Below are 12860 nucleotides of genomic sequence, written 5' to 3'. Positions count from 1 at the left end.
ATCGGACCACAGTGCGCTGTAACATGCTGGCTGCTATGAGCGATGAGTTCAGTTACAGATTCGAGACGGCTCAGCCAAAGGACATGCTTCAAGTGTTGGAGGATGCCTTTGGCACACCCGATGATGTGGAGAGGCACAAGACTAGTTGTGCCATCTTCAACGCCAAAATACGGGATGGTGCCTCTATCACTGATCATGTATTGTATATGATCGAGCTGATGGAACGATTGAGCAAGCTCGACTTTTCCTTGCATGAACAGCTTGGGAAAGATGCAATACTAAACTCGCTGCCCAAGTCTTATCTCCCATTCCTCACTCATTATAGAATGACAAAGCCTGAAGTAAACTACCATGGGTTACTGGGGTTGCTTCAGAACTTTGAGAAGGATCACCAACTCCTCAAGGAGTCGGTGAACTCAGTGGAGGTTCGTCTTCTGGTTCTCGATCCTTTGAGAAAGGGAAGAAGAACAAGAAGAAGAAAGTCAAGAAGGTGCAAGTTCAGGCTGGGACATCTGTGCAGAGCAGACCAAAAAGATCAAGCCTGATAAGAGTCTATTCTACTAGCAAGCACCCTAGATTAGATAGTGTGTCAGATATCTACTTATGGCACTGTAGGCTAGGTCATATAAACAAAAACAGAATAAACAGGTTGACTCAAGAGGGAATCCTCAAGTTAGTGATTGTGAATCACTTCCAACCTGTGAGTCCTGTCTTCTTGGTAAAATGACCAAGTCACCTTTTACTGGAAAAAGTGAGAGAGCTACTGAGCTCTTGGGCCTAGTACATGCTGATGTATGTGGGCCCATGAGCACCAGTGCTAGAGGTGGATATTTTACTTCATAACTTTCACGATGACCTATCCCGATATGGATATGTCTATCTGATGAAACATAAGTCAGATTCATTTGAAATGTTCAAACGATTCCGAAGTGAAGTAGAAAAACAAACTGGGAAGAGTATTAAAACTCTTCGATCTGATCGAGGAGGAGAATACCTTTCTAGTGAATTTCTCACATATCTAGGAGAGAATGAGATTCTCTCCCAATGGACTCCTCCAGAACACCACAGCATAATGGTGTGTCTGAAAGGAGGAATCGGACTCTGTTAGACATGGTCCGATCTATGATGGGTTTTTGCTAGCTTGCCGATATCCTTCTGGGGATATGCACTCGAATCGGCCTGTTATCTGTTAAATAGGGTTCCAAGTAAGTCTGTAATTAAGACTCCATATGAGATATGGATGGGACGTAAGCCAGTACTTTCACACCTTAGGGTCTGGGGGTGCCCGACCTATGTCAAACGATTAGTCACAGACAAACTTGGATCTAGGTCTGACAAATGCTCATTCATAGGGTACCCCAAAGAGACAAAAGGATATTTTTTCTACCATGCTGATGAACAAAAGGTGTTCGTCAGCCTTAAGGCAATCTTTTTAGAAAAAGAGTTCCTTGGTGAAGGAACCGTTGCCTCTAAGATTGAACTTGATGAAGTTCAACAGGTAGAAGGACCGACACCAATAGCTGAACCTGAGTCTGATATGATTAGATCATATCTGGAGCCCAATGTACCTATACCATTAAGGCGATCCGGTAGAGTACTGCGTCAGCCGGACAGATACTACGATTTCTTGGTCCGGGACGGTGATCCCATCGAACTTGATGAGAATAATGGGATCCGATCACCTATATGGATGCAATGCAGAAACTGATTTTGAGAAATGGCTTGAAGCCATGAAATCCGAAATGGAGTCTATGAAGGTCAACGATGTATGGACATTGGTTGACCCACCTGAAGGGGTTAAACCCATTGGGTGTAAATGGGTCTTCAAAAGGAAGAGGGGCGCAGACAGAAAGGTGGAGACCTATAAAGCCGTCTGGTAGCCAAGGGGTATCATCAACGTTATGGTATTGACTATGACGAGATTTTTTTCCTGTGGCAATGCTCAAATCTATTCGGATAATGCTTGCAATAGCTGCCCATCTAGATTATGAGATCTGGCAGATGGATGTAAAGACAGCTTTCCTGAATGGAGAGCTGACCGAAGAGGTGTATATGATACAACCTGAGGGGTTTACATCCACAGATGAGTCCAAGGTGTGCAAGCTTCAGAGATCCATTTATGGATTGAAGCAAGCTTCTCGGAGTTGGAACATGCATTTTGATAAGGTGATCAAAACGTATGGCTTCATTAAGAATGGAGAAGAGCCCTGCATCTATAAATGGGCAAATGGTCCAGTTGTGGTATTCCTTATCTTGTACGTGATGACATTCTCTTAATCGGAATGACATCCCCACACTACAGGGAATAAAAGTTTGGTTGTCATCACAGTTCTCTATGAAGGACTTGGGTGAAGCATCCTACATCCTAGGGATGAAGATCTATAGGGATAGATCTAAAAGGATGCTTGGGTTATCCCAGTCCATGTACATAGACACTGTGCTGAAGAGGTTCAGTATGGAGAATTTCAAGAAGGGCTATCTACCGATAGGCCATGAATTTCTCTCTCTAAGAAGGATTGTCCGACAACTCCTGAAGAGAGAGAGCATATGAGTAGAGTCCCATATGCTTCAACCGTGGATCTATCATGTACGCCATGACATGTACAAGATCAGATGTGGCGTACTCACTAGGAGTAGTGAGTAGATACCAATCTGATCCTGAAGAAAATCACTGAAAAGTGGTTAATGCCATCCTTAAGTATTTGAGAAATACTAAGGACCAATGGTTGGTTTATGGCGAGTCAGATCTGAAACTTGTGGGGTTCACAGACTCTAGCTTTCAATCTGACCATGATGACAGCAGGAGCGTGTCGGGTTATATCTTTACTCTGAATGGTGGAGCCATCTGCTGGAAGAGTTCCAAGCAGCATACTGTGGCAGACTCTGTTTGTGAAGTGGAGTACATCGCAGCATCAGATGCCGCGAAGGAAGCTATGTGGCTGAGGAAATTCATCAACGAGCTCGGAGTAGCACCCTCCCTCGATGGTCCGATCCTGCTCTACTGCGACAGCACTGTGCCATAGCTCAGGCGAAGGAACCCAAAGCACATCAACGGACGAAGCACATCTTGCCCACTTCCACCTGGTCCGGGAGATCGTGGATCGAGGTGACGTTGACCTTCAGAAGATCGACGGAAAGGAGAACCTAGCCGACCCCTTCACTAAAGCCCTGGCAATAAAGGAGTTCGACAACCACAAATCGAAGATGGGTATTAGATACTGTGCGAGTGGCTTTAGGATAAGTGGGAGTTGTTGGGAAATGTGTCCCAAAAAGCCAATCGTCAAGCTGTTGACGGTTGAGCAACCAAGTATTGTAATTGATTTGTTAATAAATAAAATATATTTGGCATCTTCATCATAAGCTTTCATCTTCTAATGAACTCCGTTGTTATGATGAAGTCCTTAGGACTATTTAAGTTCGATAAAGAGAGGATTTATCGATTAGTCCTTAAAACTGTTCACGACCAAATGATAGGCTGTTAATAAGGACGACAGCTTCTATCGAGCATAGGTCGTTGTAGGCCATATGGGTTGGTTGTCCTCTTAACCAAAGAGTGTGGAGACACTGGTATGGCATACAGGTGAGATGTAAGGGTACATCGTTATGGAATGTGACCAACTCCAGAGCATTTGCTGTCGAAATGTCTTTGATGGGATATAGGTATAAGTGTCCCTTAGACCTGAGATCGCCTCAGTGACTTGCAAGCAACTCACTGTGCTTTGGTACTGGACTAACTGAATTTCTAATTCAGGGACGGAAGGCTTTGGGCACAGTCAAGTACTTACGAAGTCAGAGTGTGATCGAGATGGGATTGATCACTCCAAGAGTTGGAGAAGAATGAGTCGCTGTATTTCAATTTAGCAAAACCTTGGCCAGGGTAATCCATCAGATGGATTTGATATTTTGAAATACAATGTGGACAACCTGATCAGAGTTGACAGTTGAGCTCTGGGGTATCCTATGATCATTTTGGTCAAGGGGATGAATTATATGAAAACTATATCCGCATGGGTTCTAAGGATGTTGTTCTACACATTCGACCTATCCGGTCGTCGGGTACCATTGCTAGATGGTCACTTCGATTGGTATAGAATTTGTTCCTATACTACCGGCTTAGGTTCGGACCTATGAAGTCACACACATTAGAGTTCATGATCCGATCGGATGGTTGATCAACGATTAAGAATCGTTCTAGGGTTAAATGATCAATACGATTGACATTTAACCCAATGCAAGTGTTGCAGGAGGATCTATTAGCAATTCGATTGCTGATTGGCTTAATTTGATTAAGCCAATGGGCTGAGATTAAGTTTAATTAAATATGATTTAATTAGATTTGGTTTGGACTTGATTGGATCAAGTCCAATTGGTTTATTGGATAAGCCAAGTGCAAGAAAAACTAGTCCTAGTTCAACTAGGACTTGGGTCAATCTAATTTCTAATTTGATTAGAAAATTAAATCAGATTTAAATTTAATTTAATCTGATTAAATTAGGTTCTTAATTGGGTTAAGACCTATTTTAATTGGGTTGATCTAATTTTGATTTGATTTGGTTTGGAAAACCAAATTAAAACAAGTCATAAGATAGAATCCTAGTAAGACTAGGATTCCACCTTGCGCCACATAAGCCTTCTCCACGCCCTCTCTCTTATTCAACGCCAATCTCCACTTATTTTGTGTGATAAAAGCCTCTTCCAAATCTCTCCCATGTTCACAAAAGGTCTCCTCTCTTCTTTCTTACATGAAAGGTGGTTTGGATCAAATCAAAAAGGAATAAGTTTGGATTTCGAATTCTATGAGATAGAGTTTTAGAAATCCAAAACTCTTTCAATTTTGCACCGAATTTATCCAAATTTTTTTTAAATTTTTATGACTTTTAGGTATACATTGTGCACCCTTTTCTGATGATCCATGCATGAAAATATGAAGGAGGTGCTCAAGAGTTGGGCGTCCCTTAACTTGCCATGTTTGGATAAGCCTTGACTAGGTGTTTGACCTAGACAAAGACTATCATATCTCTCTATATAAGATGAGTTTCTTCATGAAATTTTAGATAAGTTAGAATTTGAGAGATATTTGTGCCATCCAAAAATCAGAGAGAAATACCTTTGGGTCATGAGATATAAAAGATGCAAGTTTGGATGTCTAGAGAGAAAAACGTGAAGAAGAAGAGGATCTTTTCTAGGATTTTTTTTTCATATCTTTCCTCCCTCCATCTTGAGTTTCCTGAGAGTTCTCAGATCTGAAACTCCTCCTTCTACTTTCATCTTTGAAGAGTCCAAATCAAGAAGAAGAGGCACCTGATCAACCATCAAAGAAGGATCAGCGCAGTACTAGCATACTGTGTTGATTTCCTGAAGCAGGACTTCTGATCGAGATTCGTGGGCTCGTGTGGATGACTCCTAGAGGTCGGACGCATGTGCAGCTTGCAATATCATCCTCAAGCCCAGATCAACAAGGTTAGAACATCTAACTTGCAAGGTAATAGATCTGATCTATTGTTTAATACATACATTAGATGTAGTATAGAAACATGTTGATATGATCAACATGTAGTTCATACTATATTTATATATTTTAATTTTTAATTTAATGCTATGTAATAATCATATAATAAGATCTTAGATCTAGGGATTTTTTGATTTTAGAAAATAAATTTTGATTTATTTTAGTCTTCCGCTGTATGATCTTGAAAAAGTTTCAAGATCTAACCCTGAAACCCTAGATAATGTTCCTACACATATAAATCTCTCGACTCATCTCGAACAAAAGTACCATCCTGATGAGTATGAGTCATCCGATAAAACTCCACTTATCCGGGTTCCTCCCATGCTCATCCACCTACACAAATAATTTAATTTTAAGCAAACAGTTATAATAATTTAAAAAAATATATGATATCATGATACAGAATGGTCCACGATACATAATGATATTAGTTATATAAATATTTCAACATAAAAATTAAAAGTTAATTATGAAAGTTTAAGGAACATACAAACTCCTGTCGGAGTCGTGCATAACTCTTCGACCCCGATGTATGAGGAACAGGCTGAGCTGCTCGTGCAGCTCTACCAATAGCAGAATAAGTCTGTAAAATAAAGTAAAGAACTTGTTATATATATAATATATAATAAAAATCAATATTTTTATAAAATATTTAAAAAAAAGATAATAAGCAGATAATATACCTGTGCCCTCTCGGAGAACAATAATGAACCAACTCCATCCACTGATGAGGGGGTACATCAGGAGGACAATTCCTAGCAACCTCCTCCTCTGTCATACCCTGTCTCATATAGTCCTTCTTCAATTTGCTCTATATTCTTTTCATTTGAGTTGAGAGACTTCATTACAAAATCATGAGTGGATGGAGGGAGAACAAACTTGCTCTATAAAAAAAAAAGTTAAATGAAATAAATTATATAAATGATTAACAATTAATATACAGTATGAACATCAATTCATTACCTCTATAACTGGAGGAGCTCAACTTTATACGTTGGAAGCATGTCATTCCATTTTGCATAGCCAACGGACATAGCTGAGGCCTCCGAGCAACAGTCCCCAAAAATGAAGTCAATAAGCAGGCAGCTTTCTTAATTGGCTGACCTAGCTGATTGCACTCCACAACAATCCTCTCGCCCTCATGCATCTGCCACACATCTCGTACTACTGTGGTCGCATCTGGGGCGTACTCTCCCGGATCCTCTGCAAAAAATATATAAAAGTAACTATATCATAAATATACATAAAATGAAATAAAAATAAAATTACATGAAAGACAATATATATCCTGCACGTGTATCTCATCATCTGGCTGATGAACAGGAGGATCGTGCTGTGCTGATGATGAAGGACAGGGCTCAGAATGCTGTGCAGCTGAACTGGCCTCAGGCTGCTGTGCTGAAGAAAACGTACCGACTTCTGTCTGTGAAAACTGGAACTGCACACCAGCATATCGTCCCCTGCGACGCATGATGTCACCTAGCATTTATATAAATAAAAGGTAGAATCAGTTAATATATGGAGTAAAATAACACAATAATTAATGTAAAATATATACATCATAAATAATTATTACCAGTAACAATCAAGCAGTAGTGTTTCCTTCAAATTTGTTCTAACCAACGTCGTCGTAGCATTTAAATCATCAGCTGGCACAAAATTGTAGGGCATACATTGTGTATAAGTGTCATCATCATTATCCTCCACTTGGTTTCCCATATCATATAAGTCTCCAGGTTTTGTTTTGATGACAGTAAACCAATCTTTATCTTTTGCGTCTTGTACATAAAATACTTGACGAGCTTGAGATGAAAAAATGAATGGGTCATCCTTCAATAACACACCAGTGTGTATCAACCTTGAAAAATTTATAAGTGTAAATCCATTTGTATCTTGTTTCAAACTCCTTGGTGAGTTTATGTCTATCCAATCACATCTAAACAGTACTACTTTAAATTTTCATAATAATCCAACTCATAGATATCTTTAAGTGCACCATAATAGGATTTTCCATCCGCTTCCACCATAACACCGCTATTCTGTTTTTTTCTAAATTTCTCCCGTTCTCTAGTATGAAATTTAAAGCCATTAATTATGAAACCGTTATATCTATTCACAATCTTGTTAGGTCCTCGAGCAAGAGCTATTAGTTCATCTGAATTATTTATCTCCATCATCTTTGATACCTAAAAAAAAATGATATGACAAAGTACTGTTGAGTTATCTGATATTAAATATGTATCAAAAATTAATATATCTCATAATTAAATATAAATCACACCTGATTCGAAAGCCACATAGGGAATAACTCGACCAACCATCGCTGTTCAATCCTTGCATTAGGACGAATGTTATGATTGGCTCGTCTCTGATAAATTAAAAATTCACTGCATAAAATATAAATATATCATTTAGAACATTATATCTAATATAAAATTTAAATTTTGATGTCATTCCTTAAATATACTAACCTGCGATGGTCAGATATTATGTCACTATGAAGTAACACATAATGATGTGCTTGTGCTAAGGATTTTTGATCAAGTACAATACTTTCAGCTCTTCCAAGAATTTTTCAGCAGTTAAGAACTTATACAGTTCTACATTCTCCACAAAGTCATTATACCGTTGAGGTCGACTAAAAATAGTCTCTACACCTTGAAGATATCTTGAACAAAATGTCAAACATTCATTCGCAATATATGCTTCAGCAATCGAGCCTTCGGGATAGGCTCTATTTCGCACATAATCTTTAAGACGCATAAGATACCTTCAAGAATTAAATATTTATTAAAATATCAGTATGCTATTATTTCTAAAAAATTATCAAAAGATTTAAGGTTTGCAATAATACCTCTCAATAGGATACATCCATCTATAATGTACCGGTCCACTAACTTTAACTTCTGAAGCTAGGTGAATGAGCAGATGTACCATAATAGTGAAAAATCCAGGAGAAAAAATCTTTTCCATCTGGTAAAGTGTAATTGCAATATCGGATTCTAACTGATCAAGTTCCGAGGATCAATAACTTTGGAACATAATGCCTTAAAGAATGACGATAATCGAAGTACAATTGTAACAACTTGTTTCGACAATGACGATCTTAAAGCTATTGAAAAAATATCTTGCATCAATATGTGACCATCATGACTTTTAAGATTTGAAAGTTTTCGATCTTTAGATGTACACATCGTGAAATATTTGATGCATATCCATCGGGTACCTTGATACTTTTCAAAACTCCCAAAAAATTATCCTTTTCTCGAGCAGACATTGTGTAACATGCATGAGGCACATAAATTCTATCATTAGCAAGCATTTTAGGATGAAGTTCCTGTCAGATACCCATTTCTTTTAAATCAAGACGTGCCTTCATGTTATCTTTGCTCTTTCCATCAAGGTTTAAAAATGTTCCAAGTAAATTATCGCAAATATTCTTCTCTATATGCATGACATCAAGATTGTGCCGAATAAGATTATGTTTCCAATAAGGTAAGTCAAAAAAGATACTTCATTTTTTTCATAAATGTTTACTAGGCTGTTGTGTAGATGCTATCTGTGTGTCTTCCTCATTTTCATCCTCGAAATAATTGTCTGGATCTTGAAACACCTCTGCATCTATAGTACTGATACTGACTTCCTCTGGTAACCCTTCGTGCACTGAGCTTTCAACATCATCCCTTCCTCTTTTTTTAGAGAACTTTGAGTGCTTACCATAGCTGTAATTGATGCCATCCATTTGTTTATGAACATCAGTTCCAGAAGGTGGAATAGGGGCACATCCCAATTTTATAGTACCATCAAATAAATTTTTTTGAAATCGAAACGGATGATTTGCTTCCAACCATCGACGATGTCCCATGTAACAAAATTTACCTCCATGTTTTAACTAAATTGAATGTGTTGAATCTCCATAACAAGGACATGCGACCCGTCCCTTTGTACTCCAGCCAGATAAATTGGCATATGCTGGAAAATCATTAATAGTCCATAACAAAGCTGCCCGTAGTTTAAATGTTTGGTCGTTGGAAGCATCAAATGCATCAACACCCTTCCACAACTGTTTCAATTCCTCTATTAAAGGCTGTAGAAAAATATCAATATCATTGTCTGGACCCTTATCTCCTGGAATAACCATTGACAAGATAAGTGATGATTGTTTCATGCACATCCACGGTGGCAAATTGTAAGGTATCAAAACGACTGGCCAAGTGCTGTAGGTAGAACTCAGGGTCCGAAATGGATTGAAGCCATCAGAAGCTAAGCCAAACCTAACACTGCGAACATCAGAGGCAAAATCAGGATGCCTATCATCAAATACTTTCCATTGAAGACTATCTGCTGGATGTCTCAACATTCCATCCTTTGTACGTCCTTCATCATGCCATCTCATTGATGATGCTGTTTTTGATGATGCATAAATCCTTTTCAATCTAGGTATAAGAGGAAAGTAACGCAATACCTTGGCCGATTTCTTTTTACTCCGCGTTGCATCCAATTCATTCAGTACATCATCTCGATCTTCTTTTTGTGTTATCCATCTTGAAGATCCACATACATTGCATTACTCTTGATTAGCATTTTCACCCCGATATAACATACAATCTTTCGGACAACTATGAATCTTTTCGTATCCAAGATCCAATTCCTTTACTACTTTCTTGGCTTCATAATACGATGGTGGTAAACGAGTGCTTTTTGAAAATGCATCCTTTAATAACTTGAGCAGCATGGTAAAACTCTTTTCAGACCATCCATTCAAATATTTTATATGAAATAAATGTACAAGAAAAGAAATCTTAGAAAATTTCGTACAACCCGGATATAATTCTTTGTCTGCATCTTTCATTAAGGTGTGATAACGAGCTGTCTCATCATTAGATGTATGTATAGGCTCCTCAACATGCATACGTTCCGTATGCGTACATCCATCAAACATCCCAAATGTTTCTTGTATACTACTGGATTCTCCTAAATTTTGAACATCAAATCTAAAAGCATCTGTGATCAAACCCCTTATATCATCATCTCTTGCAGAATTGTCTTGTAGGCTAGTGGATCCAAAATGAGTCAGGGGTTGGTTACATGATGATGGCAACATAGATTCTCCATGAAAAATCCAGTCGGTATAACCTCTTAAAAAACCATTCCATACCAAATGTTCTTCAACATTTTGTGGATCTAAAGAAGAACTATTTACACATTTCCGACATGAACATAAAATCTTTCCATTCAAACTACTTTTCTCCATACCAAATTTAATGAAGTCATGAACTCCATCTAAATATTCTTTACTATTCTTTGATTTATTTATCCAACTTTTGTCCATTGTAGGATAAAAATGATCGAACTTGCAATTTATCTAAAAATAAAAAAAAATTATACAATCTATATTAATGCAATGAGTAAAAAATATCAGTCATTTCATAATATCCAAAAAAATAACAGCTAGATAAAGTTTACATAGTAAATGCTTGCTATCATCAATTAATAGGTAAAGAAGGTCCTATCCCATTCAGAAAATGCATTAATTCTATAGGTCAATTACAGAAATCAAATGATATGCAACAAGAGCCGAAAAAAATTTCGGCAGTATTTCCCTTAGTTCTTTCGTATAGGAAGAACAAAAGAAAAATACCATCCGAAATTTTTTTCGAACCCTCAACATACCATTTGATTATGGTAATGACCTATAGAATTACTCACATTTTCTAAACTGTCCATACTGGACAATCAATTGATCAATGTACATAATTCTTTTACTCGTACAAAAATAAATAAATATACGGATACAATAGAATATGTACATTAATCAAAAGATGGGTCTATGTTTCTATGCAATGTAATTTTTTTTAAAATTAATTCATAATTAACTTGATTTAATACCTGATATTAACTTGGAGAGTAGTGGACAAAGAAACTTGGCCCAGCTTAATCTAGATGCTTAGTCTTCATCAGTCATGAAGATAAGGATAACGTAGGCCACACGATATCAGGGTCCAGCCACATAACGAGCGCCACATGTCAGATAAGCAATCAATCAGGATTCATGAAACTATGAAATTATCCATTCATCAACCATGTATCACAACCTTAATTAATTGTACTATATATTTTTGGGTGAACCTCATAGAGAGATACTAAGAGGGTGTGGTTGTAAATTGATCTAGCTCTATATCATTTATTTTATGCTATACATGTTTACCATATTTGATAATTTAGGAGAGGTGTGGATGAAGATGATCATGACTTATACGTTCGCTCCACAAGTACATATGAACCAACCATCATTCGATATTAGATTTTTTATTTGTTTGTCATTATCTTTAAAAAATCTCAATATTATTCTGGTTATGTGCTATCATGTGCTGGTTTTCTGTTCTTTTTCACCCCTCTTTTTAGATCATGAAAAACTTATTACACCAACCAAATAGTGACCTACTCAGTGTTTTATGTAGTTAAGCCAATTTTTATAATTAATTTTCCAAATCATGTCATTTTATCCTCTATCTAGGCCAAATAAAATTGAAATCTAATTAGCATATATTTAATTGGTGCTAGTTTTCTATATGTATATGATTAATTCTATCATCAAGAGCTATAATATATTAGCTTTGCTGGTTGGCACCACTCCTGTGTGTAATATTTTTTTTATTTTTATATTTTTGGTAAGAGCTAGGTTGAAGTTCAAGTCCTGATGGTGGTGGCATATCTTCAAAAACTGATTCCTCCTTTGAACAATCTACTATTTTCACTAAATTATAAATATTTTATCACTGCACAAAAATGATCATTACCACCGTCAACATGATCAGAAATAACAAATAATGGCGACATCATATACAGCTAATTTATCAAAAACAAAATGCAGTTAATTACATATAACACTATTTCTAAAAGTCAGAATAATAACTCAAAATAATATTGAATTTGATAGAGAATGATGATGTATCTAGAATTCTAATCAAACATATGAAACCGAATATTTTATACCGTCAACATACAGGAGACACCATAAAGCATGAAGAAAGTTGTTTTCTTTTTGCCCAAAAAGAAGGCCTTTCTACTTGAGGTTAAAGGCCTTGGGGAAAGACTTTGGGAAAAACCATTTGAGATTAAATCTAAGCTGGAAATCATTTCCTATGGATAACACCTAGTCAGCTGCAACAAAGTCCACGTTGGGAACTTTTAAAACCCACAAGAAAAGATGGAAAACTGACACCCCAAAAAATGAAAAAATAATTCATAACACGTAGAAATTATTAGATGGATATCCCCAGTGGACCGATTCAAAGCCTGGGGCAAATGTATGGTGGATAACAGGATGAATTGTCATCCTTGTTTTAAT

This window comes from Elaeis guineensis, chromosome 9 (genome assembly GCF_000442705.2).
Source record: "Elaeis guineensis isolate ETL-2024a chromosome 9, EG11, whole genome shotgun sequence".
In the NCBI taxonomy this organism is placed as follows: Eukaryota; Viridiplantae; Streptophyta; class Magnoliopsida; order Arecales; family Arecaceae; genus Elaeis; species Elaeis guineensis.
This window is presented reverse-complemented; position numbering follows the sequence as displayed.